The sequence below is a fragment of the Cydia strobilella genome, chromosome 22 (assembly GCF_947568885.1).
Source record: "Cydia strobilella chromosome 22, ilCydStro3.1, whole genome shotgun sequence".
NCBI lineage: Eukaryota > Metazoa > Arthropoda > Insecta > Lepidoptera > Tortricidae > Cydia > Cydia strobilella.
In genome coordinates, this window is record NC_086062.1 from 11,546,769 (window position 1) to 11,573,625 (window position 26,857).

The following is a 26,857-nucleotide window of genomic DNA, read 5'->3' on the forward strand; positions in this document are numbered from 1 at the left end:
TCCGTACCGTACCCAAAGGGACCCAATTACTAAGACTCCGCTGTCTGTCTGTCTGTCCGTCTGTCACCAGCGGGGCTACCGCGAAAACTGAAATTCGCAAATTGCGGGGATCTTTCTCGTTTACTCCAATGTAAGCGTAATTAGAGTGACAGAGAAAAATGTCCGCAATTTGCGAACTTCGATTTTCGCGGTTATAGCCCAGGCTGTACGAGTATCTCATGAACCGTGATAGTTGTAGACAGTTGAAATTTTCATAGATGATGTATTTCTGTTGCCGCTATAACAACAAATACTAAAAACAAAGTAAAATTAATATTTAAGTGTGGCTCCCATACAACAAATGTGATTTTTTTGCCGTTTTTTGCGTAATGGTACGGAACCCTTCGTGCGCGAGTTCGTCTCGCACTTGGCCGGTTTTTTATATCAATGTGATGGTCTTTGTGATGTGACGTCTTTGGATACGTGAGTCGAATTTAGTCCCCTCCACTACGAACACGATACTAATATTTTTAACATTAGTTTTACTCCTATTTAATTCCATTCACTCGTGAAACATTCAATTTCAATTGACCATACAAATCATACAATCGAATTTCTACAGCCTTGGCTATTGAAAACATAAACAACCGATTGCGACAGTAAGTATATGTCAATAATGTGGCGTGGGCCCTACCAATAGTATCTTATCTATGACACAGAATAAGTAATAGTATTATCATACAGAACGGCCACGCACCGCCCCGCCCCGACTCGAATTACCTCGCCCCGCGACAGAAATCTGGCGGACTTCTGGCGTACTCTCAGTACTATTCTTAAGCAACTTACCCACACTATGACGCATGACGCGTGTACAGACGTGCCGTTCACACATAGAAACGCAAGTGATTTTTGATGTACAGCGTGTCCGCCCTGTGTCTATGAGACCTACACCTTCGTATAGGCCCGACGTATAGGCCCTTAGGGCCGGTACAGATGCACGCCGGCTGCAAGCCAACTGCAAATTGCAGTCGGGTTGCAATCCGTCTGTATCGGCCCTTAAGTCCTATGATTATTTTTGCAGTTTTAAATTTGGAACCTTTTATTCAAATTCAGTTATAATCACTTCTATTAAAGTTCAAAATTAAAATTAAATTAAGTTGAATAAGAAGTTTTGACTTCAAAACGTTTCACTCATGGAGACTATATAAAGGAGCCAAATCTCTATGTATGAAAAGTGTCCATCAAAAAACAGTAATTAGGCGGCGCCACCATACACCGCAATACTACCAAAAACAACCTACCTAATTTGGTCGGGTTATTTGTTGTCTTATATGGTTCATGTTATACTCATGTCCCAGATCCTAACTAGCGCCACCGGAGAGATCAGGAACTATTATTTAAAGCTGAAAGCGGTCACTTTTGCAACAATTCTGCCATAAGAGATTGGCATCCTTTCTATACCATCCATAGTATACTGTATTGTCAAAACTTTAAATGTCATTTATTTTTTTAGTAAAGTCAAATTAGTATGGATGGTATAGAAAGGATGTCAATCTCTTATGGCAGAAACAAATTAGGTTTTAACTTGGACATTTAAAATTACTAAACGGGACCTTTTGGAATATGTGCGGACACCTTCCGGGATTTCAAGGAAATTCCTGGAGCGTTATAAATAACGCATTTTTTTTACATACATCTGAGATTTTAAATTTATTATCCAATACATTCCAGTGTTAAAAAACCTAGAAAACCTGTAGTTTTCCTGAAACTGGAAGGAAAAAGCTAGGATTTTAGAGCAATGGCAAAACGCCGTTTTTTAATCCTAAACGACTTTCTATTTTTCTCTCAAACTAACATATGCAATAAAAAAATCTTAAAAGCTAAACTAAATAAACATCATTTTGGCGAGACAGTTTTCTGTGTTTGTGAAATTTTATGTGACGTAATTAATGGACGACCCCTGTCATTAATGCCTAATTTTAACCGCTCTTTATCAGCCAATGATTTCTTACTTCAAGAGCTGGGAAATAACAAGACATCTTCACAATGACACCTTAAAGGAAATAGCTAGTTGAACAATAACAAATAACAATAAAATACAAATGGAGCGAGAAGCGAGGCCGCGTCCTCTGTTCGCGGTTTTTCGCGTCTCATTTCTATTAAACTATTGTTTATGTTTGCTTTATTTATGAAGGTTTTACTTATTTAACTTTTTTCTATTTACTTATAAATAAATTACGCAAATATGACAATGTATGATCAAAATACAAATAAAGAATATGAATATGAATATGAATATTTTACCTATTAATTAAATGATAGAACATTTATTTAAAATAAATAAATAGCTAACATATAAAACTTAAAACTAAAACTAAAAATAAATAAAACTAAGCTTAAAATAAAAAATAAAACTAAAAACTATTCCCCTGCGGCATGGTGCCGTAGGTGCTGGCAGCATTTCCTTACTTTTTACTTATAATATAACATTTATGGTACATACTTAGGTACCAAACGAAATAGCTGCAACAAATATGGGTAATAACAGCAAACACCTTAAGTTCGTACAGAAAATTTACATCTATTTTGATCCGTGTTGGTTAGGAATAATTTTTATCGGTTTAATTTTCTACCTTAAACACAATATAGTCGATATTTAAAATACGTTGGCCAATGGTAAGATTATAAAAAATGTTATTTGTGACTGTCCAAATAGTATACTTTGTACTTTACTACTGTGTACTTTGTATGCAAAACTTTTACTCGCTCTAATTTCTTTGTATTACAATTTCTTGTTATTATGTACCTATTTGTGACTGTAATATTTTTGTATGCTAAACTTCTATTTAGTATTGTATGTATGTATGCTAGTATGTATTTTATGTATTTTAATCTATAGTGTTATTTCTTTTTTAAATATTAATTTGTACATCCTGTAAGTTTGTCTATCTGACCTGGATATAGTTTTCCACTCATCTACTCGAAGGTTAGCTGGAAGAGATCCCTTATAGGGATAAGTTCGCCTTTGTACTTCCATTACTGTAATTTATTTTTGTAAACCTGTGTTGTGTACAATAAAGTGATTACTACTACTACTACTACTTCTACTCGCTCTAATTTATTTGTTATACAGTTTCTAGCAACAATACCTAGCACCATGTTACTTGAACTATAGGTATTATGTTAAATTCGTCGTCGTTGTTGTTTTAATAAATAAAAATAAAAGTTAAAAATAAAAATCATTTATTTCAGAAAACATAGGTTCCATAATATGGTTAGTAACTCTTTACTTAAGAACTATGTTAGAGTATTTTTTTAAAATAAAACTAAAATAAAATAAAATTACATTAAATTAAATCATTAATTAAACATTAATTTAAAATGAGAGCGTAACTTTGGAGCCATCCCAAACGTCTCCCTAGCGTCGGCGTCTAGTCAACTCTATGGCTGCTGCTCGACGCAACGTTGGCGCAACTGCGCAGCGACGCCATCTTCCATAGCGCTGACTAGACGCTGACGCTCAAAAGACGCTATATTATAGTGTACGGCGGCCCTTGATAGTATTTGTATGGCGGTAGCTAGGTTTTCGTGACTTTTTACTTTAGATTTTAGTCGTCGCGGTGAAAATTTAACAATTAAAGTACCCACATTAGAGATGTTAGTCGTACTGTCGTACAGATTAAACGAATGACGGTGTAAACTGTAAACCAGTAACTCGTATATTTTAGCACAGCTGAATGAAGGTCCTCTTAACAATTAGACAACCTTGTGTGACTGCAACTAATCGCAGAATGGACAGTTTTTGCCTCGCTTTTTAAAATTGGGCGTGAAAATGACAGATCATTTAAATAATTCTGTAGAGAAGTAACCGCCAAAGATGTTTATAGACTAACTAATTCTTTTGGTTTTGAGGTGTAGTGTTACTAAGTTAAAATCTTACGATTAATGGAGGTTCTACTGAGAAATTGTAACAACTCAAAATGATCTAATGACGTATTTGTCTGACAGCGTGATTATCAGTGTCCATCTCTTTCAAGCGCATGGTTATGGATGGTATAGAAAGGATGCCAATCTCTTATGGCAGAATTGTTGCAAAAGTGACCGCTTTCAGCTTTAAATAATAGTTTCTAATCTCTCCGATGGCGCTAGTTAGGCTCTGGGACATGAGTATAACATGAACCATATAAGGCAACAAATAACCCGACCAAATAACGTAGGTTGTTTTTGATAGTATTTCGGTGTATGGTGGCGCCGCCTAATTACTGTTTTATGATGGACACTTTTCATACATAGAGATTTGGCTCCTCCTCCTTTATATAGTCTCCATGCGCATGGTGTTTAAAATGACACTAATTTTATCACGTCGACAAAGTTATGTCCATAATTAATACGCCTGTCGTCACTTTCTTACAACTTGATATACCTGTTCGTGGGAGAATTAGGGTTCTTTCCCACTGAGCATCCCGTTTTTGGCGGGTACGGTTACGCATGGCGCAATAGACGATAGAAGTGCATCATATGCATACTAGATTTCGCATAGATATACGCAATCTTTAACAATCTAGGGATTATCGCTAACATTTTATTTGGACAGTGATAAATACATTGAAAACTAGATTTATTTGTTTAAAGTTGTTAGGTCTGGCTTTAAGAGGAAAGGGTACGGCCGCTTCTCCATACAAACGTAGTCCCCATTTTCCTCTCTGGATATTGACATTATGGAAAATATTTTTAGGGTTCCGTACCCAAAGGGTAAAAACGGTACCCTATTACTAAGACTCCGCTGTCCGTCTGTCCGTCTGTCTGTCTGTCACCAGGCTGTATCTCATGAACCGTGATAGCTATAGACAGTTCAAATTTCAAATTTCACAGATGATGTATTTCTGTTGCCGCTATAACAAAAAATACTAAAAACAGAATAATATAAATATTTAAATGGGGCTCCCATACAACAACCGTGATTTTTTTTGCTGTTTTTTTCCGTAATGGTACGGAACCCTTCGTGCGCGAGTCCGACTCGCACTTGGCCGGTTTTTACATAATTTTATGTATACCATAACATACATAACATAACCAACCATAGCTATGCCCCTACGTTTGATATTTATAGATTTTTTGATAATTATAAAAAATAGGAGCGAAACACAGATTTCATACAAATTTTTAAATGCTTCTAACGCTTATAATAATAAAAAAATCAACAAAAATCCAAGTAGGCGTATAGTTGTGGTTGATATACAACTAATTGTGTCAAAACATTTTCAATAATGTTAATATCCTGAGAGGAAAATGAGGACTACTATTGTATGAAAAGGCGATTTCGCGCGGGTCCTCCACTTTCGTCTTAACTGCGCATTGTGATGCGGCCTTCGCGAAATTATGAACGCTATGTTGTTATGTTGGCCGCCGGGAGGAAAAACCAATCCGATTCACTATACCGGGTGACTTCATACATACACACATACATATAATCACGCCTATTTCCCAGAGGGGTAGGCAGAGACCATGGATTTCCACTTGCTACGATCCTCGGGGAAATCCTGAAGAAAGGCCAGGTCAAGACCCAGGTAGAAAAATGACGTCAGCGACGTCATAATGACGGCATTATTACGTCATAATGACTTCGCTGACGTCATAATGACGTAAAAATGCTACTGGGGGAGCATCCTAAACCGGCGAGCGTGTATGAGGAATGTTATGAAAGTGAAGGAAGCTATTATAAAGAGGTATGTCAGGTGACTTCAAATCTTCAAATTAAAGGATTTGCCACGCTGGATGCGTTCTGCGGGCGGCGGTCAGGTCAAACTTCAATTTCAAAGGTTGCTGTCAATGTTGTTCATACATAATGAGGGTTTGACCTGACCGCTGACCGCAGAACGCATCCAGTGTGGCAAATCCTTAAGAGGCCGTAGTCGATTTTGGAGCAAAAATGTAAAATTGATAGATTTAGTCGTTGAAATTATACACGTTTTGTTACGTAATATCTAAATAACAAGTATTGATTTCTATTAGCACGTCTTCTCATCTTGCCTTTTAATAATGAGGTCGCGAGTGTGCGTCACCGGTAATGCATGAAGAGAAGGGGCAGTTTTTAAAAATTCATCAAAAAATCATCGTGGTAAATTATACAAATTGATGTATAAGAATAGTTTCAGCAAATGTTGTAGATTGTTTAAGTATCAAAATTACGTTGAAATTAAGTCGATTTTTAGAGAAATGGTCACTTGTTTTGAAGTAATTTCTGGAGAAAATTGATTTCGTCTAACTTTCATTTACACTACTTCAAAGTCATAATAATAAAAATGTAGTCTGATAAACGTCAAGTACAGGATATGTGTAATACAAAATTACCATGTTTAGCAGTCCAAACTTTACGGAATTTACAAATAAGAGCGACAAAATCACTGCTTTACGCGCGTTTACCTAAACGTCCATCAGAAAAGCAAACATTACTAATTTAGTGAGTCTGTTTTCAAAAAATTGATCTGATAAAAGGTAAGATAAGAAGACGTGCTAATAGAAACCAGTACTTGTTATTTCAATTAGGTAACAAAAGGTGTACAATTTCACCGACTAAATCTATAAATTTTACATTTTTGCGACTAAAATCGACACCGGCCTCTTAAGAGGAAAGGTTTCCGAGGCCGACCACTTCTCCATTTGAACGTATTTCCCATTTCTCCTGGATATTGACATTATGAAAATATTTTTACATAATTTGATGTATATTATCCATAGTGCCTCGAGTTTCTTTTTATATTTTTCTGATTATATATGAATTAGGAATTTAGGAGCGAAAAACAAAATCCATCTTGTTTTTAAATGCTCCTAACTAAAACCACGGAACTTTTACTATAGTATTTTCACCTCAGCAGCTCGAACAAGCCTACTTTCGTCACTCCCTGGAGTGAGGAAAGTGCGACTTTCCTCACTCAAGGGAGTGAAACAATGTAGCTTTTTAATTTAGTGAAGGCCATGAACTTCATACTTTTATTACATTTTTTTTATGGTACGGTACGGTACGGTACGGTACGGTACGGTACGGTAAAGTACGGTGCGGTGCGGTGCGGTACGGTGCGGTGCGGTGCGGTACGGTCCGGTCCGGTCCGGTCCGGTCCGGTCCGGTCCGGTCCGGTCCGGTCCGGTCCGGTCCGGTCTCGTCTCGTCTCGTCTCGTCTCGTCTCGTCTCGTGTCGTATCGTATCGTATCGTATCGTATCGTATCGTATCGTATCTTATCGTATCGTACATATTATAATACTTTTTTTTTTGTTTATTCTGTGTAATTCGAAATACATTTTAACCTTTAATATGTTCTCACTACTGAGGTGAAAAATGATGTGTGCAACACGAGAGCAAAGTTATTTTACATCTCTTGTTTTTGAGTCCCTCGCTACGCTCAAGATTCTACCTTAGAATCTTTCGCTTTCTCGGGACTCAAAATAAACCCTCGCAAGAAAAACCAATTTTCCTCTCTTGTTGCACAAATAACTATTTCAAACTGGAAGGGTACGCTGACAAGTGTCGTCTCCATACAATTTATAATTTAAAAATGCCAAATGTCGCAAAATTGATATTGATCATCTTCCAGTTTGATAAATCCATACTAATATTATAAATGCGAAAGTCTGTCTGTCTGTCTGTGTGTTACCTCTTAACGCTTAAACCGCTGAACCGATTTAGTTGAAATTTGGTATACAGATAGTTTGAGTCCCGGGGAAGGACATAGGATACTTTTTATCCCAGAACTCACCCCTCAAGGGGGTGAAAAGGGGGGTGGAAATTTGTATGGGGAATCAATAACCGCTGAATCGATTTAGATAAAACTTGGTATGGGGATAGTTTGGGCTGTGGGAAAGGATATAGAATAACTTTTATCCCCGAAATCATCCCTTAAGGGTGTAAAAAATGGGGTGGAAATGTATAGTGTGGACCAATTTGGGGGTGAAAAAAGGGTGGATTAAAAAGCAGGTTTGTTTAAGAATTAAGGTACCCAAATTACTAATTCCACGCAGACGAAGTCGCGGGCAAAAGCTAGTAATACTATAAACCCATAAGCCTATTTTCTGGACAAGCCTAAGGTGCCATGTCGATGGTTAGAAGGTTGTCTATTATATTTAAAAATATATATATACCTATACTGGATACCCTGTACAATTGTATATGATAATCAAATGATAATACTACTAGCTTTTGCCCGCGACTTCGTCTGCGTGGACTTAGTAACAGCAGCCTGGAAAAATTCTCATAGCAATCATTCAATTTGAGCATATTATGCACGCAAATTAGCAGGCACCTCATTAATCATCTCAATTCCACCCCGCTTTTTACTTTCTTAAGGGATGATTTTCGGGATAAAAACTATCCTACTATGTCCTTCTCAGGGACTCGACCTATCTCTATGCCAAATTTCATCTAAATCGATATAGCGGTTTAAGCGTGAAGAGGGAACACACAGACAAAAAGACAGACAGACTTTCGCATTTATAATATTAGTATGGATTACTTACTTCGTGATAGTGCGGTGTTTGTGCAATCTGTGGTTTATATTATAACGTACGATAAGCTGCATATCGCCCTTTTGACATATTTCCTTCAGCCAGTCTGACAGAATGATAAATCGCGCAGACACTGATAAGTGATAGCATTCTCATTATTTATGGGTAGTAGACACAAAAAATGTGTAGTAATCTTTGTGTAGTAGTTTTATAAGAAACCAACTAAAAATAATAAATATAAACACCCGCTATTTTATTCCACTAGTTGATACAGTCATAGAGTAACTTATACTAGAGCGGTACTGTCATAGTAAATTTTGTAACCCCAGTAAATTCACTGCCATCTGTCGACACACTTTAAAACTAAAAATGAAGATTTATAAAAATACGATAGAATGTATTTAAATATAGATAAATGATTTTTTTTATTTGCATTAATTATTTTTATGATTTTGACCCATGTTCTTTCACTGATATGCGTTAAAATTGTTAAATAACAAACGAAACCGTCAACGCCATCTATACGACTGTAGGCCAAAACTAGTAGCGCCCTCTGAACGAGAATCAAATTTTCTTGAATTTCGAGGCACGTTTTTTCCTTAGACTGTATCCATCTATTACGGAGTTATATCTATCTTTGATACAGTTAATGTTAAAAGTCCAAGAAACATTAGGTGGTCTTACACTCGTCTGTCGTACAAAATGTCCATCACATTATACATCAAAATGTGTAATAAAACCTGACCAGGAATATATGATCACGCGCCATGTTGCGGAATTTCATTGGAACTAATTTTTTCATACTATACAGAACTGTCACCCTATACATGAGAATAACAGCGCCCTCTTGACAATGATCATATATTTCTGGTCAGGCTTTATATAGTATTTTACCCGGGCGAGACAAGAAAAAAAAAATGCAGTTATGTTTCTTTTTAAAAATAAAATAAAGTTTCCTTTAAGTAAAATGAGCTAGGTACCTTAAAGTTTTAAGGCCCTTTAAAAATGAATGCGGATATTTAGAAAACATAAAAGTACTTCGGTCAAACACAAAACTGTGTTCGCGTCTTTCCTGTAGACATACCTTAGAATCAATCATAGAGCAACTCGCAAACGATATGCCCACTTCCACTCACAAGAATATGTAATTATGTATGTTATTACTTTTATCTATGTAACATACATTAATTATGAGATATTACGTGTAATCACTGACCTTGACTGAGTATTAGACTGTTACGTGATGTCTATATACCTACTGTAATATGTAATATATAAAGAGTAAATAGCTGAAGCACTGTCGCCGGCGCCTAGAGTAACGTCATACATACGTCGGCAACCTGTGCATATCTTTTATTTGATTTATTTATTTAAGTATCCTTTACAGTACCTATATATAAGAAGTTCCGAAAAGTACATCACCTATCACCTCACCACCTGCACTCACACAATCACATACCCATTCATACACCTACACCTACACCCCCCCCCCCCCCCACACACACATTTAATGTAGATAAAATTGTATCTTTCTGTTTTTGTTAAACTACAACTTGTTGCTACGGAGGAGCGGGGCTTCCTGATACAGGTATAATATACTTAATAGGAAGTCCCAACCTACTACCTTGTAATGTAACATTTTATTAATGTAATAAAATAATTTTCATTTTTCAAGTATTTATATGTAGCTATGTATTTTAGATAATATATCGTCGTCTAGTACCCACATAATAAGCCTTATTGAGCTTACTGTAAGACTAGGTCGATTTGTGTAATAGTAGATTGTTAACCAAGGGATGAAAGGCACCCATTTTTGTCGAGGTATTTTGGCGCTCGAACGCAATGAGAGAGCCAATAGTATGAGGCTGAAATGATGCCTAACTTAAACACTCTTCTTTTCATTTTTAGGTAGGCTTTAAATGTAGTTTGAAATCGAAATCCATGACTATAATAGATTTCGCTACCTACTTAACATTTTCAACCATACCTAGGTTGCCTACACCTGTCTTATCAACACATCTACACTTGACGTATATGTGCGGTTACATTATATACAAGTTATCGTGACAGGCTGGTTTGCGGATCGTGACTGTGGCCAATCAGAGCCGTTTGTTATGTCACCTGTAGCGTACAAGGATTTCAGTATTTCTTAGCGTGTACTTTGTTATTTTCTACAATAACTTACCGCAATATGTATTGATACCCACTAAGTAGGTTATTGTGCTCCGGCGTGGTTCTAACAGTTTTTATATGTGAAAACCTCACAACCTCATATAAGTGTGACAACAAGATAGGAGTGATGGTTTAATTAAAATCGGAAAACACCACAGTAAATATAATAATTGTAAAATTTAAATTTATATTATTACTGGATTTAAATTGAATTCTAATCTAAAGATTGAAGTTTGCACTCTTCAAATACAAATATAAATTTAAATTAAAAATAGAATTTTGGAGAAAAGTAGTAATTAAGACTTGTAAAATTATATTTAATTTCATTTGTTTATGGGTTCCAGTTTAACACGATTCATTTGAATGTAAATTGGATTGTAATACCGTTATTGAGTTTTTTTCCACAATCGGATCTTAAAAGGAAATACTTCTCTTTATTATCGGTAAAAAAATAAGGAAATTACATACATAATTATCATAAAAACGCTGTTGCTAGCAGCAACATATAGGAGTTGGTTAAAGTTTTTACATCTCAAGTCAATATGATATTCAATTTTTTAAATAAATTCGCTCATTTATGTTGTTTAAAGTTGAAAAAAAAAATTGTACTTATATTATATGATAGTCCTTAAGGCCTATTTAATGTCAAAGATTCAATATGTAGTATGTGAAAATCATACCATTCATAAAAATCATTTTCATCAACATTATACGTCTAGTTATTATTCACAACGACGGGACTTAATCGCGTAAAATAAGCTTTAAATTTACCTCCGACGTTTCAAACCACTGGATTGAGCTTCACAGCCCTAGAATACTTTCTACAGATCGTGGGTTTTATAGTAGAAAAATCCGTGAAGCCATTGAAATAAAAAAAACATAGAAATTTCAATCGAGACGAAGGTTTTAAGATCTCATCCACATGGAACCAAGTCATTAATAAGTGTAAGCGAAAACAAATATCGAAAGTTGAAAAATCTAATATTGTGAGTGTTGTGTGTCGACCCGGTGACATCCCTAGTGCGCAAAACGTTCAAGTTAATAAACAAGATCAAGTGCGGGTAGTTCGAAAAACTCGCGCCTAGAAGATGTTGATGTCAACTTTAGCCAGTCTTCTCCGAGACCACGGGGACAACGCCGTTCTCGAAACGTCGGAGGTAAATTTAAAACTTACTTTACGCGATTAAGTCCCGTCGGTGTGAATAATAATGAGTAAAAATCGTGAAAGTTTAAATCAGCACTGTAAATAAAATAAAAAGAAAGTGTGTCAAATTAGTGAAAAACACTGAAAAACGTGACATTTCATCACATTTCCCAAATTCAGGGACCTTGGTGTGTTCACGACGCACAAATTGGCCGCGCACGCGCATGCCTCCTTGCGACATTTGACCACATGTTGAAACTGGGGATACTTAGGTACTGTTACTAAATGTTTAAAGACTAATTTTGAATAGTTAGACAACAATATTTGTTAAATTAGGTGGGATATGAGTAGACCATTTGACTTGCTGAACATGAGCAATTTGGAGATATCATAAATCATTAAAATCATTTATTTATTTGCAAGAATTTAGTACACAAAACAAGGTCAATATAAAAATGTCTTATACGTTCTGCTTAAGGCATGCAAAGAAGGTTCGCTTAAACTAACCTTAACCAAATGGCAAATATTTCATATTATATTTTCTAAAAAAAGACAAATGATTAAGCTCTCCAGTGGCCAAGACTGGATTTGAATCTTCTGCAGGTTTTGCAGCTATCTCCATAAAGCTTATTTTGATCTTTAAATCGAATGTTATCTAGACACAAATAGGAAGGTACTAAATACCTGGTCTTCAACAGTGGACATGATGTCACGATCCCCAGTATTGAGGGACCGAATGAAGAAGAAGAAGAAGAAGAAGAAATAATTGGTTCTGATCCCGAGACACAAAAATTTTAAAGACCCAGTCATAAACAGGCCCATTGATAGTCCGCCGGACGATATCGGCCTGTCATTTAGAACAAAAATTTGACAATTCTGAACAACTGACAGGCCGATATCGTCTGGCAGACTGATAGTCAGTGGGCCCCTTAATAGGTGCCTTAATGATTTTTCAAAAATGTTTTTACTAATTAGATGGCACGAATAATATTTATGCAGATATTTACAACCAATACCAACCAAAGTATTTTTAAGTATTTAGTTATTAAGATTCTCTTGCTATACCCTATTCAGGGTCCATGCTGTTACAATTAAAATGACTATAACACCTATATGTACCATGGATTGCAGTCAATAAATGAAATAAATGAAATGAAATAAATAAGCAAACAAAAATACGGTATAAAAGTTTAAAATTAAGGATATCTGAATAGGACTAACGGATATGATGAAAGATGAAACTATATATATGTTCCTTATTGGATACGGAACCCCAAAAAACGTAATACTGACCGGCAAATTCTGAAGCAAATTAGAAGTATTGACGATTGACGCCGTGCCGCAGCACTTAGTAAGATTTCCCTCACGACGGTTTGATTTTATTTGCAAACTGACGTAGATGAAAGGTACATACATGCTGTTAAAATGTCATTTTAACTTAGTAAACTGGTAAACGCGAATAAAAAGCCGAAATTTTGCACACGTGTAGCAAAGATAGATATAACTCCGTAATAGATGGATACAGTCTAAGGAAAAAACGTGCCTCGAAAATCAAGAAAATTTGATTCTCGTTCAGAGGGCGCTACTAGTTTTGACCTACAGTCGTATAGATGGCGTTGACGGTTTCGTTTGTTATTTACCAATTTAAACGCATATCAGTGAAATCATAAAAATAATTAATGCAAATAAAAAAAACAATTATCTATATTTAAATACATTCTATCGTATTTTTATAAATCTTCATTTTTAGTTTTAAAGTGTGTCGACAGATGGCAGTGAATTTACTGGGGTTACAAAATTTACTATGACAGTACCGCTCTATTATAAGTTACTCTATGCGTGTAGTGACATAATGATACTATCAGGGCTATTCGAACGTACACTGACACCAGAATGATATTTCAACGATGTAATTTTGATTGAATTACGATTAGCATCTTCTGAACCCATTCGACACTAATCACGACACATTGTCGTTATCTCTACGATGCATTTTCGCTACGTGATTGGGAAAACTATGCTACAGACTACGACGTAGCACTACCAGTGTAGGTACCTTAGTTATGAATGAACTAAAGCAACGTAAAACTATACCAAAGATAGATATAACTCCGTAATAGATGGATACAGTCTAAGGCAACGGTAACTGCTTACCATCAGGCGGGCCGTATGCTTGATTGCCACCGACGTGGTATAAAAAAAAAGAAAAAAACGTGCCTCGAAAATCAAGAAAATTTGATTCTCGATTAGATGTCGCTACTACCTTTGGCCTACTCTCGTATAGAGGGCGTTGACGGCTTCGTTTGTTATTTAGCAATGAGGGCTATCGTTTTTTTGCTCACCAGTTGGCGCCCCTATTGATGGTGGTCCAAAAGACTAAAGAACAGCTGTCAGTCATTGAAGTGACAAGTGACATTTGACATTTCGAACTATGGAAAAGACCACCATCTACACTAGCGCCCCTAGCGGCGAATTCATACGCGTTAGCCCTCATTTTAACGCATATCAGTGAAAGAACATGGGTCAAAATAATAAAAATAATTAATGCAAATAAAAAAAATCATTTATCCATATTTAAATACATTTTATCGTATTTTTATAAATCTTCATTTTTAGTTTTAAAGTGTGTCGATAGATGGCAGTGAATTTACTGTGGTTACAAAATTTACTATGACAGTACCGCTTTATCTTATTATATCCTTTTTGCTTATACCTATGGGTATTGTATAACATAGTTCACGCTTCATTACTAAATACCTACGTTATATGTGCAATTGTGTATACACATAGTCAATAATAATCGCAATACCTACATAATAACCTACCATAACACACAGTGTGTGTTGCCACTGATGACATACGGATCTGAGACGTGGGCGCTAACGATGGGCCTCATAAGAAGGCTCAAGGTCACGCAAAGGGCAATGGAGAGAGCTATGCTCGGGGTTTCTCTGCGTGATAGAGTCAGAAATGATGATATCCGCAGTAGAACTAGGGTTACCGACATAGCTCGCAGAATTGCAAACCTTAAGTGGCAGTGGGCGGGGCACATTGCTCGCAGAACTAATGGCCGGTGGGGCCGGAAGGTTCTGGAGTGGCGTCCGCGTACCGGAAGACGAACTGCCGGTAGGCCTCCAACGAGATGTGGTCCGAGAGCTGGTGGAAATTTGGAGTAGGTCCTTGAGGCAAGCTGAAAATTTACTTGATGCTTCTCCTATCTTACCCTACCTCAGCACTACAAGTCTGGCTGCAGGGTAGCGGGTCTAAACCAACCTATAAATTTTTAAAGAATTTTTTTTTTGGTGCCCAAAAAAGGTTCTTGAGGCAATCTGTAATTTCTACAAGTGAAAATTGAATATCTAAATAGTCATAAAAAAATTATGCCAGACGATTTGGCCGGGTCTTTAACCTTGCCAAACGCGTGCAAAATATTTTTTTTTAAATTCAAAAAAGGTTCTTGAGGCAATCTGTAATTTTTACAGGTTAAAGTTAAGTATCTAAATAGTCATAAAAAAAATAAGCCAGACGATTTGGTCGGGGCCTTCTACCTGCCAGACGATCTAGAAAGTTACGTATGGCACTTACTCGCACGCAAAATTAAGTTTGTTATCCTGTATAAATGTATGCTAATACAAAGTTATTTTTGTAGTGCAGTAAATTAAAGGTAAAAGGTACAAATTAGGATGTACGATGTGATTGTGATTATGAATATTTGTATATTTATGATAATTATGTACACTGAGTATTAGTAGGGATATAGTAAATGTAATATGACCGAATTTATAAGAATGTATTGTAATTTTAATAAATACATGTACAATTTAAATACAGAATAGTAATGTGTTGTAATTATTATAATGTGTGAATTTGTTATTTTATTATTAATGCTTGAATAATACAAATAATAATACAAATATGATGATGATGGTGATTGTTTCATGTACTCATAGGTTATTCAGTGTGTGGGGTAAAAGGGGGCGAGAATTTTATTATTTTTGCGCTACTACGCACGGTTTAGAAGCTAGAGCCATATATATATATATTTATTTTTCGTTGTTTTTAAATTTCATAATTTTTGCGCTACGACGCACGGTTTAGCAGTTACAGCCCTATAACGTTTTTTTTTTTTATTTTATCATTGTGTTTTTTATATCACTTATGGGTTCCTTGAAAGGGAACGAAAATTTGATTGTTTTTGTGCTATAAAGTTGTTTTTTTTTTTCTTTTTGGTAATTTTTTATATTAACTCCTAAAGCTTTCCTAAAGGGGAGGAAAATTTTGATTATTTTTGCGCTACGATGCACGGTTTAGCAGATACAGCCCTATAACGTTTTTTTGTTGTTTTTTATTATTATTGTGTTTTTTATTTATCACATGGGTTTTTTAAAGGGGAACGAAAATTTTATTTATTTTACGCTACGACGCACGGCTTAGGAGATACAGCCCTATAAAGATATTTCTTTTGTTTTTTTTTTTTTTTCAAATATAAATTAAGGATCATATCTAGAGGGGAACGAAAATTTTATTATTTTTGGCGACGCATGGTTTAGGAGATACAGCCCTATGAAGATTTTTTTTTTGTTTTTTTTTTTTAAATATAAATTAAGGGTTACCTAGAGGGAAACGAAAATTTTATTATTTTTCGCTACGACGCATGGTTTAGGAGATACAGCCCTATAAATTTATTTTTCTTTTTTTTTCTTTTTTGATTTTCATTGTGTTCTTTATTATATTTCTTTGGGGTTTTTTAAAGGGGAACGAAAATTTGATTTATTTTACGCTACGACGCACGGCTTAGGAGATACAGCCCTATAAAGATATTTCTTTTGTTTTTTTTTTTCAAATATAAATTAAGGATCATATCTAGAGGGGAACGAAAATTTTATTATTTTTGGCGACGCATGGTTTAGAAGATACAGCCCTATGAAGTTTTTTTTTTTTGTTTTTTTTTTTTAAATATAAATTAAGGGTTACCTAGAGGGAAACGAAAATTTTATTATTTTTCGCTACGACGCATGGTTTAGGAGATACAGCCCTATATTTTTTTTTTCTTTTTTTTTTCTTTTTTGATTTTCATTGTGTTCTTTATTATATTACTTTGGGGTTTTATAAAGGGGAACGAAAATTTTATTATTTTTGCGCTACGACGCATGGTTTAGTAGATACAGCCCTATAAAGATTTTTTTGTCTTTTTGGTTTTTTTTTTTCAAATATAAATTAAGGGTTACCTAGAGGGGAACGAACATTTTATTATTTTTGCGCTACGACGCATGCTTTAGCAGATACAGCCCTATAAAGATTTTGTTTTTTTTTTGCGTTTATTTTAAATATAAATTAAGGGTTGCTTACGCGGGAAAGAAAATTTGATTATTTTTGCGCTCCGACTAAAACAAATTTCAGCTGTTTAGCCCGTTCGCATGAACACAGATGCCATGTTTACATTAAAATAAAAAAAAATACTCAATTTCGTATGAAATTCCTTTAAGCGAGGTTTAGACTAGCAATAACTTGCATGCAATTTTCATTACATTGCGGTATCTGATAAACATTTTGAATGCAGTTTACCTTAGTAGTCGGTAATGTAACGTAAATTGCATGCAAGTTCTTGCTAGTCTAAACCTCGCTTTACAGTTCTCTCGAGTTGCTCCGCCCGAAACGTGATACTTTGAAGGCTGTTTTGACGCACATGAGGACGATATTTCATTGCATGTCAAGAAAATTAAACGATTAAAAACGATTATCGTTCCAAAAACTTGTTATTTAACTGTACAGCGAATAAAATAATTTAAATAACTTATAGTGACGTCACAAAGTTTGTGACTCCCTCACAACATGTCACATTTTCTTGACCCCCTCCCCCCTCCCCCCCTAAACGTGTGATGTAATTAATTTTATTTCATTTATTCATTTATTTCAATCAACTTAGGATCATAATACATTACATTATAACATTACATAAAATTATTATATTACAGTTAAGATTAAAATTAAAATTAAATTAGACTAAAATTATATTAAACCCCTAAAATAATTAATTAATTATTTAATAAATTATTTATTATTTAATTATATTATATGATATATGAAAGATGAAAAAAAAATCATGAACACAGCCATGCACGCCATGTTTACATTAAAATAAAATAAAAATATTTCCCGGCCTAGGCCTTCGTCATAACTAATGAACTACCCATGTATCTACAATAGAGATACAGCTGGACATATTGTCGCTAATTTCATATGTACTATGCCCACACCCTATTCATACCCATAATTATCATAAATATATACTCACAATCACATCGTACATCCAAATTTGTACTTTTCTATCTTTAATTTTCTGCACTACAAAATTAACTTTGTATTAGCATACATTTATACAGGATAACAAACTTAATTTTGCGTGCGAGTAAGTGCCATACGTAACTTTCTAGATCGTCTGGCAGGTAGAAGGCCCCGACCAAATCGTCTGGCTTATTTTTTTATGACTATTTAGATACTTAACTTTAACCTGTAAAAATTACAGATTGCCTCAAGAACCTTTTTTGAATTTTTTGAAAAAATATTTTGCACGCGTCTGGCAACCCGGCCAAATCGTCTGGCATAATTTTTTTATGACTATTTAGATATTCAATTTTCACTTGTAGAAATTACAGATTGCCTCAAGAACCTTTTTTGGGCACCAAAAAAAAAATTCTTTAAAAATTTATAGGTTGGTTTAGACCCGCTACCCTGCAGCCAGACTTGTAGTGCTGAGGTAGGGTAAGATAGGAGAAGCATCAGGCAAATTTTCAGCTTGCCTCAAGGACCTACTCCAAATTTCCACCAGCTCTCCGTCTAATGGAGCGACGACCTGGTGAAGGTCGCGGGAATTCGGTGGTTGCGAGCGGCACAGGATCGGTCGGAGTGGCGAGCCTTGGGGGAGGCCTATGTCCAGCAGTGGACGTCTATCGGCTGACATGATGATGATGATGATGAACCTACCATAAGGCGCCGTAGTAATATTATAAAAATGTGAACCGTAGGTACTCATACGCATATCAGAGCAAACATCACTCATGAGATTGCAAAATCAGAATCTTGTCAAGAATGTCGTATTTTATCTTATTTATCTTATTATCTTTATCCAAGATAACTAAGAGTACGGCATAAATGTAAACTTACACTGAGGTTATAATTTTTTTTATAATTTTGTGTTTATTTAAAGATTTCATTGCGTTTGAGGAAGTTGATGTGATAGTGAACAAGGTTTTTAACATCTTAAGTTTTTAAAGAGTAAGAAAGTAGTTTAAATATGAAGATTCATTTCGTTTTTTACAAGTTTTTATTTAACTTGCCCTGTTAGTATTAGTTAATAATATATATATTTAATACACAAAACAATTTATTAAACATTATCAAAAATGTAAAATTATAAAAAAAAACGGCCAAGTGAGAGTCGGACTCGCGCACGAAGGGTTCCGTACCATTACGCAAAAAACGGCAAAAAATCACCTTTGTTGTATAGGAACTTAAATATTTATTTTATTCTGTTTTTAGTATTTGTTGTTATAGCGGCAACAGAAATACATCATCTGTGAAAATTTCAACTGTCTAGCTACCACGGTTCCTGAGATACAGCCTGGTGACAGATAGACGGAAAGTGGAGTCTTAGTAATAGGGTCCTGTTTTTACCCTTTGGGTACGGAACCCTAAAAAATAGAAATGAGCAACAACAAGAACACTACGCTAGTGCAGGGTAGAGGTAGACGGGCTGGGTAGATAGAACCCCTACATGGGCGATCTCGTTGCGAACGCGAACGCCGTGGGCCCAGAGGGGCTACCGCGAAAACCGAAATTCGCAAATTGCGGGGATCTTTCTCTTTTACTCCAATGTAGGCGTAATTAGAGTGACAGAGAAAAATACCCGCAATTTGCGAACTTCGATTTTCCCGGTTAGCTCTGTCGTGGAGTGGGCACTGTCGCTGTCAATTTACTTGATTGTTGCCGCATTACTGCCGTGATTAGAACGTTCAATCCTTCCCCCGTTACAGTTAATAGGACCCGCAACAGTAATTCAGCTGCCTTCCGAATGTCACCTTTAATTGGCTTAAGCCGATGTAGCTTCAACAAATGCACTAACATCCAAAATCGTGACTAGACGGCAGTCCTCTACTGAATCATGAATATTGAGCGAGTGATTGTTCCATGGCGTGCGCCGCCGCGACAATATCGTGTCGTAGGTATTTATCCATAATAATAATATTATAAATGCGAAAGTGTGTCAGTCTGTCTGTTACCTCTTCACGCTTAAACCGCTGAACGGATTTAGTTTAAGTTTGGCATAGAAATAGTTTGAGTCCCGGGGAAGGACATCCCAAGTAGCACAGATAGCTGTATAGCAGCCGAATAATGGAGTACGAATACGCTTGAAGCTGAATATAAAAGCTGTATAAGAGCTGAATCAGCGAGTTTTCAGCTCTTGTAACTCTTAAATGGGCAGCTTTAAGTTCACATAGCTGCTTAAGAGCGTTGTAGTTTGAGTCCCGAGGAAGGACTAGGATAAAAGTTTTCATGTCGGAAGTCATCCCTAATGAGGGTGAAAAGGGGGGTGCAAATGAAAAAATTAATGAATTGCCTGTTAATTGGTGTAAGCAATTATTAAGCATCAAAATTATTGCCATTACATTTTATCCAAGCGCTATACTTACTCTAACTGCTGGAACTAATTCCACGCAGACGAAGTCGCGGGCAAAAGCTAGTAGGTAATTAATTATTATGGTGTTTATTATTATTTATTACTAAATAAGTTGCTCACGTCTTCGTCTGTGTTGAAGCTGATCCAAGATGAAACAATCAGTTTTAATAAGTTAATTATCAAATTTTTTATTTTTGGTACAATATTTTATCGCTCACAACATTTTGACGCAGTTTTCTTTTAAAAGGCAACTAATACTGATAGAGCAATTCTATCAAATCCAAAGACAGTTCGGTTGTGTTGTTGTACCACAGATTTCCTACGACCATTGTCAATTTGTCTTAAATAGAATAAATTTACCTTAGGCCAAAAGTATGGAAATAACGTTTTTTTAGTAACTCATGTTTACCTATATTTAAATTGATTATTGGTAACCAAAATCAGTTTGGGGTTCTTCAAAAAAGGAGTGTACAGGTTTTTAAAGGGTCGGCAACACGCATGTAATATCTCTGATGTTGCAGGCGTCCATAGGCTACGTGACTGCTTACCATCAGGCGTGCCGTATGCTTGTTTGCCACCGTCGTGGTATATAAAAAAACACATTAAGCAACCTCAAAGGATTAAAAATACAGCCGAAATAAATTAAAAAATGTAATATATTGTAATAAAGATAAAAAAAAATGAAATTTGGAAAAGTTACGTATCACACTTTAATTGCCTTACAAAATGTTGATCTGGCAATTATTGTTACCAGTTTTTACGATATTTGAGTAGAAAAAAAAATCCATCGCATGAAAATTACAGTTTTTTATTGCCATCAATTTGCCATAAAAGCTTGTTTCCGTACTTTTGGCTTGGAGTGTGTATATATTACACCTAGTAGTAGCCACAAGTAATAGATTAATGATCCTATCCTAAAATGTGTCGTTTTCAAGCAAAAGGGTACTTATTGTCGCTTGTCAGTAAGGCGCTATAGCTTCAATTAGAAATCAACCTTATCGACAACCGACAATGTACCTTTTGATTGAAAACGTCACAAATACTTAGTTAATTCTTAACGTGCGTGCGGAGATGATATATCCGCTATCAAGGCTGCCATATCCGTAACCCGTAACGCAATTATATATGCAGTCAGCTACTCGCTTAATGAGCTCTTGGTAAGAGACGCCACATCTATTGCGACCGAGAGCCAGGAGCAAATTTCGTCAGTCATCGCCTCCCGGGCGAAAACTCGTATAGCGGTTAACGGCTATGCTATGTATGATGAACCCTCGTGAACGTCAGCTGCCGCTCCGTTGGTGGGTTGAGGGATGGCAGCCACCGAAAGGCGTAACACGATCTTTCCACCGCGATACAACCAGCTGACGATTTGTTTTATTAACAATAGCATCTAAACTATCACCTGATAAAGTATCAAACGGGAGGCGATGACACCGATGACTGAAAATAATTTTCTTTTTTACATGTTCATGTGACCAGCTGACGGTCTTTCCACAGTGATACAGCTGACGATTTTGTTTATTCACAATAGCATCTAAACTATCATCTGACAAAGTATCAAGCGGGAGACGAAGACAAATGATTTTTTATAGACTTTTTTGCTGCCATTTCTCAACCCACCAACGGAGCGGCAGCTGACGTTCACAAGGGTTCATCATACATAGCCGTTAACCACTATACGAGTTTTCGCCCGGGAGGCGATTGGTCATGGAAATCTGGTCCTGGCCCGCGGTCTATTAGAACTGCCACTATAGTCTGTATTAGCGTAGTGATAGTGTGTAAATAGTTAAATACCACTATAAACATAATGGCCTCTCCAAATATCACCGATAATCGCATGCGATTTCCAATACTTTGCGGCATTTGGTCGATTGAATGGATTCGTTGCTTCTTCATATTTAGCCAACAATTATCTAAAATGCATGCCGTTTGTTACATCTGTAGAAGCCTTTTGAAGTTTATAGTGCGCGATAAGCGAAAGAGTATGAAAGTCATTACTACTAGTCCATTACTTTATCGCTAAGTCTCTCAATATTCAATTTGAGAAAGGACTGATGGATGACATTGACTAGTTTCTTAGCTAGGTAAATAATGAGGTATATATACATAAGGTGTTATTATTATTTTTGTTTACATTTGACGATCTTTTTGTGAATTTGTGATATTTTTAAGTGAAAATAACATGTAATTTCCAATTAGAAATAAATATATCTATCTATCTATCTGTGGGGTGTGGGGGAGGGGTTGGGGGGTGAGGTGTAATTGTGAGGTTAGCTGGAAGAGATCCCTTATAGGGATAGGTTCGCCTTTGTACTTCCATTTCTGTAATTTATTTTTGTAAACCTGTGTTGTGTATAATAAAGTGATTACTACTACCAATGATAGATATAACTCCGTAATAGATGGATACAGTCTAAGAAAAAAACGTGCCTCGAAAATCAATAAAATTTGATTTTCGTTTAGAGGGCGCTACTAGCTTTGGCATATCAGTGAAAGAACATGGGTCAAAATCATAAAAATAATTAATGCAAATAAAAAAAATCATTTATCCATATTTAAATAAATTTTATCGTATTTTTATAAATATTTATTTTTAGTTTTAAAGTGAAAGAGCATGGGTCAAAATCATAAAAATAATTAATGCAAATAAAAAAAACATTTATCCATATTTAAATACATTTTATCGTATTTTTATAAATATTTATTTTTAGTTTTAAAGTGTGTCGACAGATGGCAGTGAATTTACTGGGGTTACAAAATTTACTATGACAGTACCGCTCTAGTATAAGTTACTCTATGCTATTATATTGTATTATGTCAATTTTATATAGAACTAAAATTCTAACTTTTATTTCAGAGCCAATGAGCATCTGTCAACAGAACCGTTTAAATTACGTTATTATCTATGCATCGCCTAAAAGTAAAATTAGAGAATCCAAAGCTGCATCGACTTGTCAAGCAACAAAGTGCTAGTGCCACTAAATGTCAAAATCCTAATTATTACGTTTCTACTTATAGTGGCATTTCCACACGGTCTCACTGTAACGTCGATTAAGCGAAGACTCAATGCTCATACGTATCAGTATCACAATCATTCGATTCGGCCACCAAAGAAGCATTTTTGTATTTAACTCCGCCTGACCCACGACCGACCGGCGCGCGCGGCGACCGCTATCTGTCAGTCTGTCACTATCAGCGATTGTATGATAAACCTCCGCAGTACCGCGTCGTGCCCCGTCGCAGCCTGACGTATTACATTACCCCACGTTGCCGTGCGTTATCCGCAAACACTTTAACCGTACGCGTAATACGCGAAAGTTTAACTAAAAGTTCCAAAGTGTATTTGTATTGTGATTGATGCTGGTGACGTTTTTTTAGGAGTGATGTGATTTGTTTTGGGTTTTTGTTAATTAAAGGTTTGATTATTTAGTTAGATTACTCGAAAAACGTTACGCGTGTTGTTCTTCCTATTTGTGTTTTTCCGTATGAGTAATGATTGAAGCAAATATTTGATACATAAGCTGTAGTTTAAGTTAACAGAAAGAACTACTCATAATCTTTTTTATAAACATTGTTGCTCAGATAATTACAAAATAAAAGACATACAAATATATAGAGACAGTTGGACAGATAGTTTAATATCTAACTAAAATAAGCTTTTGATTGGTCAAGTGTGTTTTCATTGACTAATTACATTCTTAAAAGTGCCATTTTTAGCCAAAAGATATAGTTTGTCAAAGGACTGTTTATTTCAAACATAGACAGAGAGAATCATACTATCTTTATCTTACACTAGTACTAGGTACGAAAAGGATGAGTATAGTTTTTTTTGTTCTTATTTACTGCCAATTTGGTTTGACCAACTATAGTATATCTCGTCTACTTATAAAGTATATTTCTTACTGCATCTTAACTAGATACCGACAACTACATTTTTGCTGGCAATGGCACAAATCATCTGTCATTCAATTATTTCATTCAATGATAAATATTTTAATGATTGATTTATCCCCGGGGCCCGAGCAATTTTGAATTTAATATATGTCATAAATATATATCAAAGTTGGAGCCTGTCGGGATTTCCCACCTGTGGGGTTATGAGGGTGTGATTCTAAAATCAAGTTTTTTACTGGTATTACCGTACCGGTATTGTATAGTAAATACGTAATAGTAATGGGTATTCACTGTTCAAACTTTCATTTGCATATGAATTACTAGAGATACGTTTAACCTTCACAGTTATAATACACTTACAAAGAACATGTAAACCAGAGTATATTTAAAACCAATATTATAATTTATAAGTTTCATAAATAACCAAGTACCTATAACACAATAATAATAATAATAAAATACTTTATTGTGCACTACAAAGAAAAATACATGTTACAAACAAAGACAGGACATAAGTGAGTAGGTAACAACAGGCGGACTTATCGCTAAAAAGCGATCTCTTCCAGACAACCTTAGAAAATGTTAGAATTTATTAAAATTGACAGTGAGATATTAGGTACCTTCTGGTAAAATACCGTTTTCTGCCGTTCGACTCGCTCTTCCATACGTGTGCGATAAAGAGATAGCTAATTAAATTTTAATTTTCGTTTTTCGCTCAAGTCAAGTTCCTCAAGTAACATACATACAATTAATTTTCGTGTTATTTTTATAGTATATTTTCAATATTTTTTGAAATTCCTTTCACCGTGTCAACCTAGATTAGATGAATGACCAATGCATTGTAATTTGATTGCTTCTTCTCTTTTACATTTATTTAAATAAGTTATAAGCAGACACTGTGTTACGTGTTAATAATGATGTATCAGTTTAATAAAAAAGAACATTTAAGGCGTAAAACATGTGTTTTGGTCTCTAAAAAACATTACTAAATGGTGATTTTTTAAGTTTGTTGCATGCATGCGGTTGCATATTAAAGAATACACTCCACTCCATTTCTATATTCTATTCTAACTAAGAATTTATTAACTGTCAGGGGGTAAAGTAAAGCAAATCGACAAATTGTAACTTGAACGAAAAAATATTGGAGGCTCATTCACAATATATAAATTTTAGTTTACAATATTTTGATTCGATAGCGCATTTAGATTAAACTAAAAAAAAATTCAACACAACAACAAATAATAAACTTTCCGCTTCCAAAGATCACTTGAATGTCAATGAAAACAGACAATTGTAAAAAAACTAGTTTTTTTCACCCGAGACCATGATTGCGGGTAATTTAATGAATGAGTAAACACTAATTGTTAGTTAATATAATAGCCTCCGCCCGCGACTTTGTTTTGTTCATGTAGAAGTAGTTAAAAAAAAATAAAAAAAATCGTTTATTTTGTGTTAATATTCTATAAAACTAAATAATACAAAAACTAAAAAATTAAATAAAACAAAATTAACTTAACCTATGACCCGTCAAATAAGGAACTGGCGCATGCAGACAAAGCCAGTGTCTCATTAGGGGGCTGTCCCACGTTTTCGAAACAATGCCCAGGATTCCAATAAAAAAGAGTTAAATATTTATTTTTATTTTTTGGATATTCAGTTAGGGCTCAATATATACGAGGGTCCAACATATTTTTTTTTTAAATTAGTTACACAGCATTACAGTAAAACTAAAGGCACTGCGAAACTACAAAATAAATACAAGGAAATAAAAAATAATACACTTAGGAACGAAACACAAATTAAACACTAGATTTGGGCGACGGTTTGAAGCGTGGCTCCGTTGCGTAAACAAAGACAAGTTAATAAGGACTGGTAATCTTCCCAAATTGTGTTGAGATTTTCAACATTGTCTTTTTATTTATTTATCACAAAGTACACAACAATTTTCTTATAATTATATTCCTCGCCAAACTGCGTTTGCAGTTTGTTGGCGAGATAGCGCTCATTTTTACATTTTAAACATTTATGCACTTAAAAAACTTAACTTAGATACTACCCGAAAAGCGAACATTGATAATTATTTTATCTTTTTATTTAATTGTCACTTGTCAATTGTCTGCTTCCAGCCAGACTATCTAATAAACGCAACTATGTATGGATATTACCAATCTTTATTAGTTTGTCTCGATGTCTCGCAGTGAAGAGCTTGCATTATTTATATGCAACGTGCAGTGCAGGTGCACTGGAGTTTACGCTACCAATCGAGAGATGTCGTGCGTCATCGCTCGCGATTGGCTCTCGACGCTGATTGGTTAAATTAGTTTACGTTATGTCATTATAACCTACTTTACAAACCTTTACTGACCTTGATAAAACTTCTAGTATTATTTGTCGAGATTTAAGATGTTTGGGTTTTGATCATGGACATAGTATATACAAAGTAGTTGTGCCACCGAGCGACCGGGGGTAAGAGAAAGAATATTCATATACAATT

At 35.2% G+C, this 26,857-nt stretch overlaps 1 protein-coding gene across 3 annotated transcripts in view; it reads left to right on the plus strand.

Annotated features, from left to right (window-relative positions):
* Positions 1–26,857, plus strand: part of LOC134751511 (transcription factor EB) — a 192,156-nt gene that overhangs the window by 98,956 nt on the left and 66,343 nt on the right. Inside the window, exon 1 of one of the 3 annotated variants that reach the window (XM_063686937.1) lies at positions 23,819–23,885. The exons of the other annotated variants lie outside the window; for them this stretch is intronic. The gene's annotated coding sequence lies outside the window, so the exon portion shown is untranslated. Of the gene's footprint in view, positions 1–23,818; positions 23,886–26,857 lie in introns of those variants that run through there. 3 annotated transcript variants of the gene reach the window in all.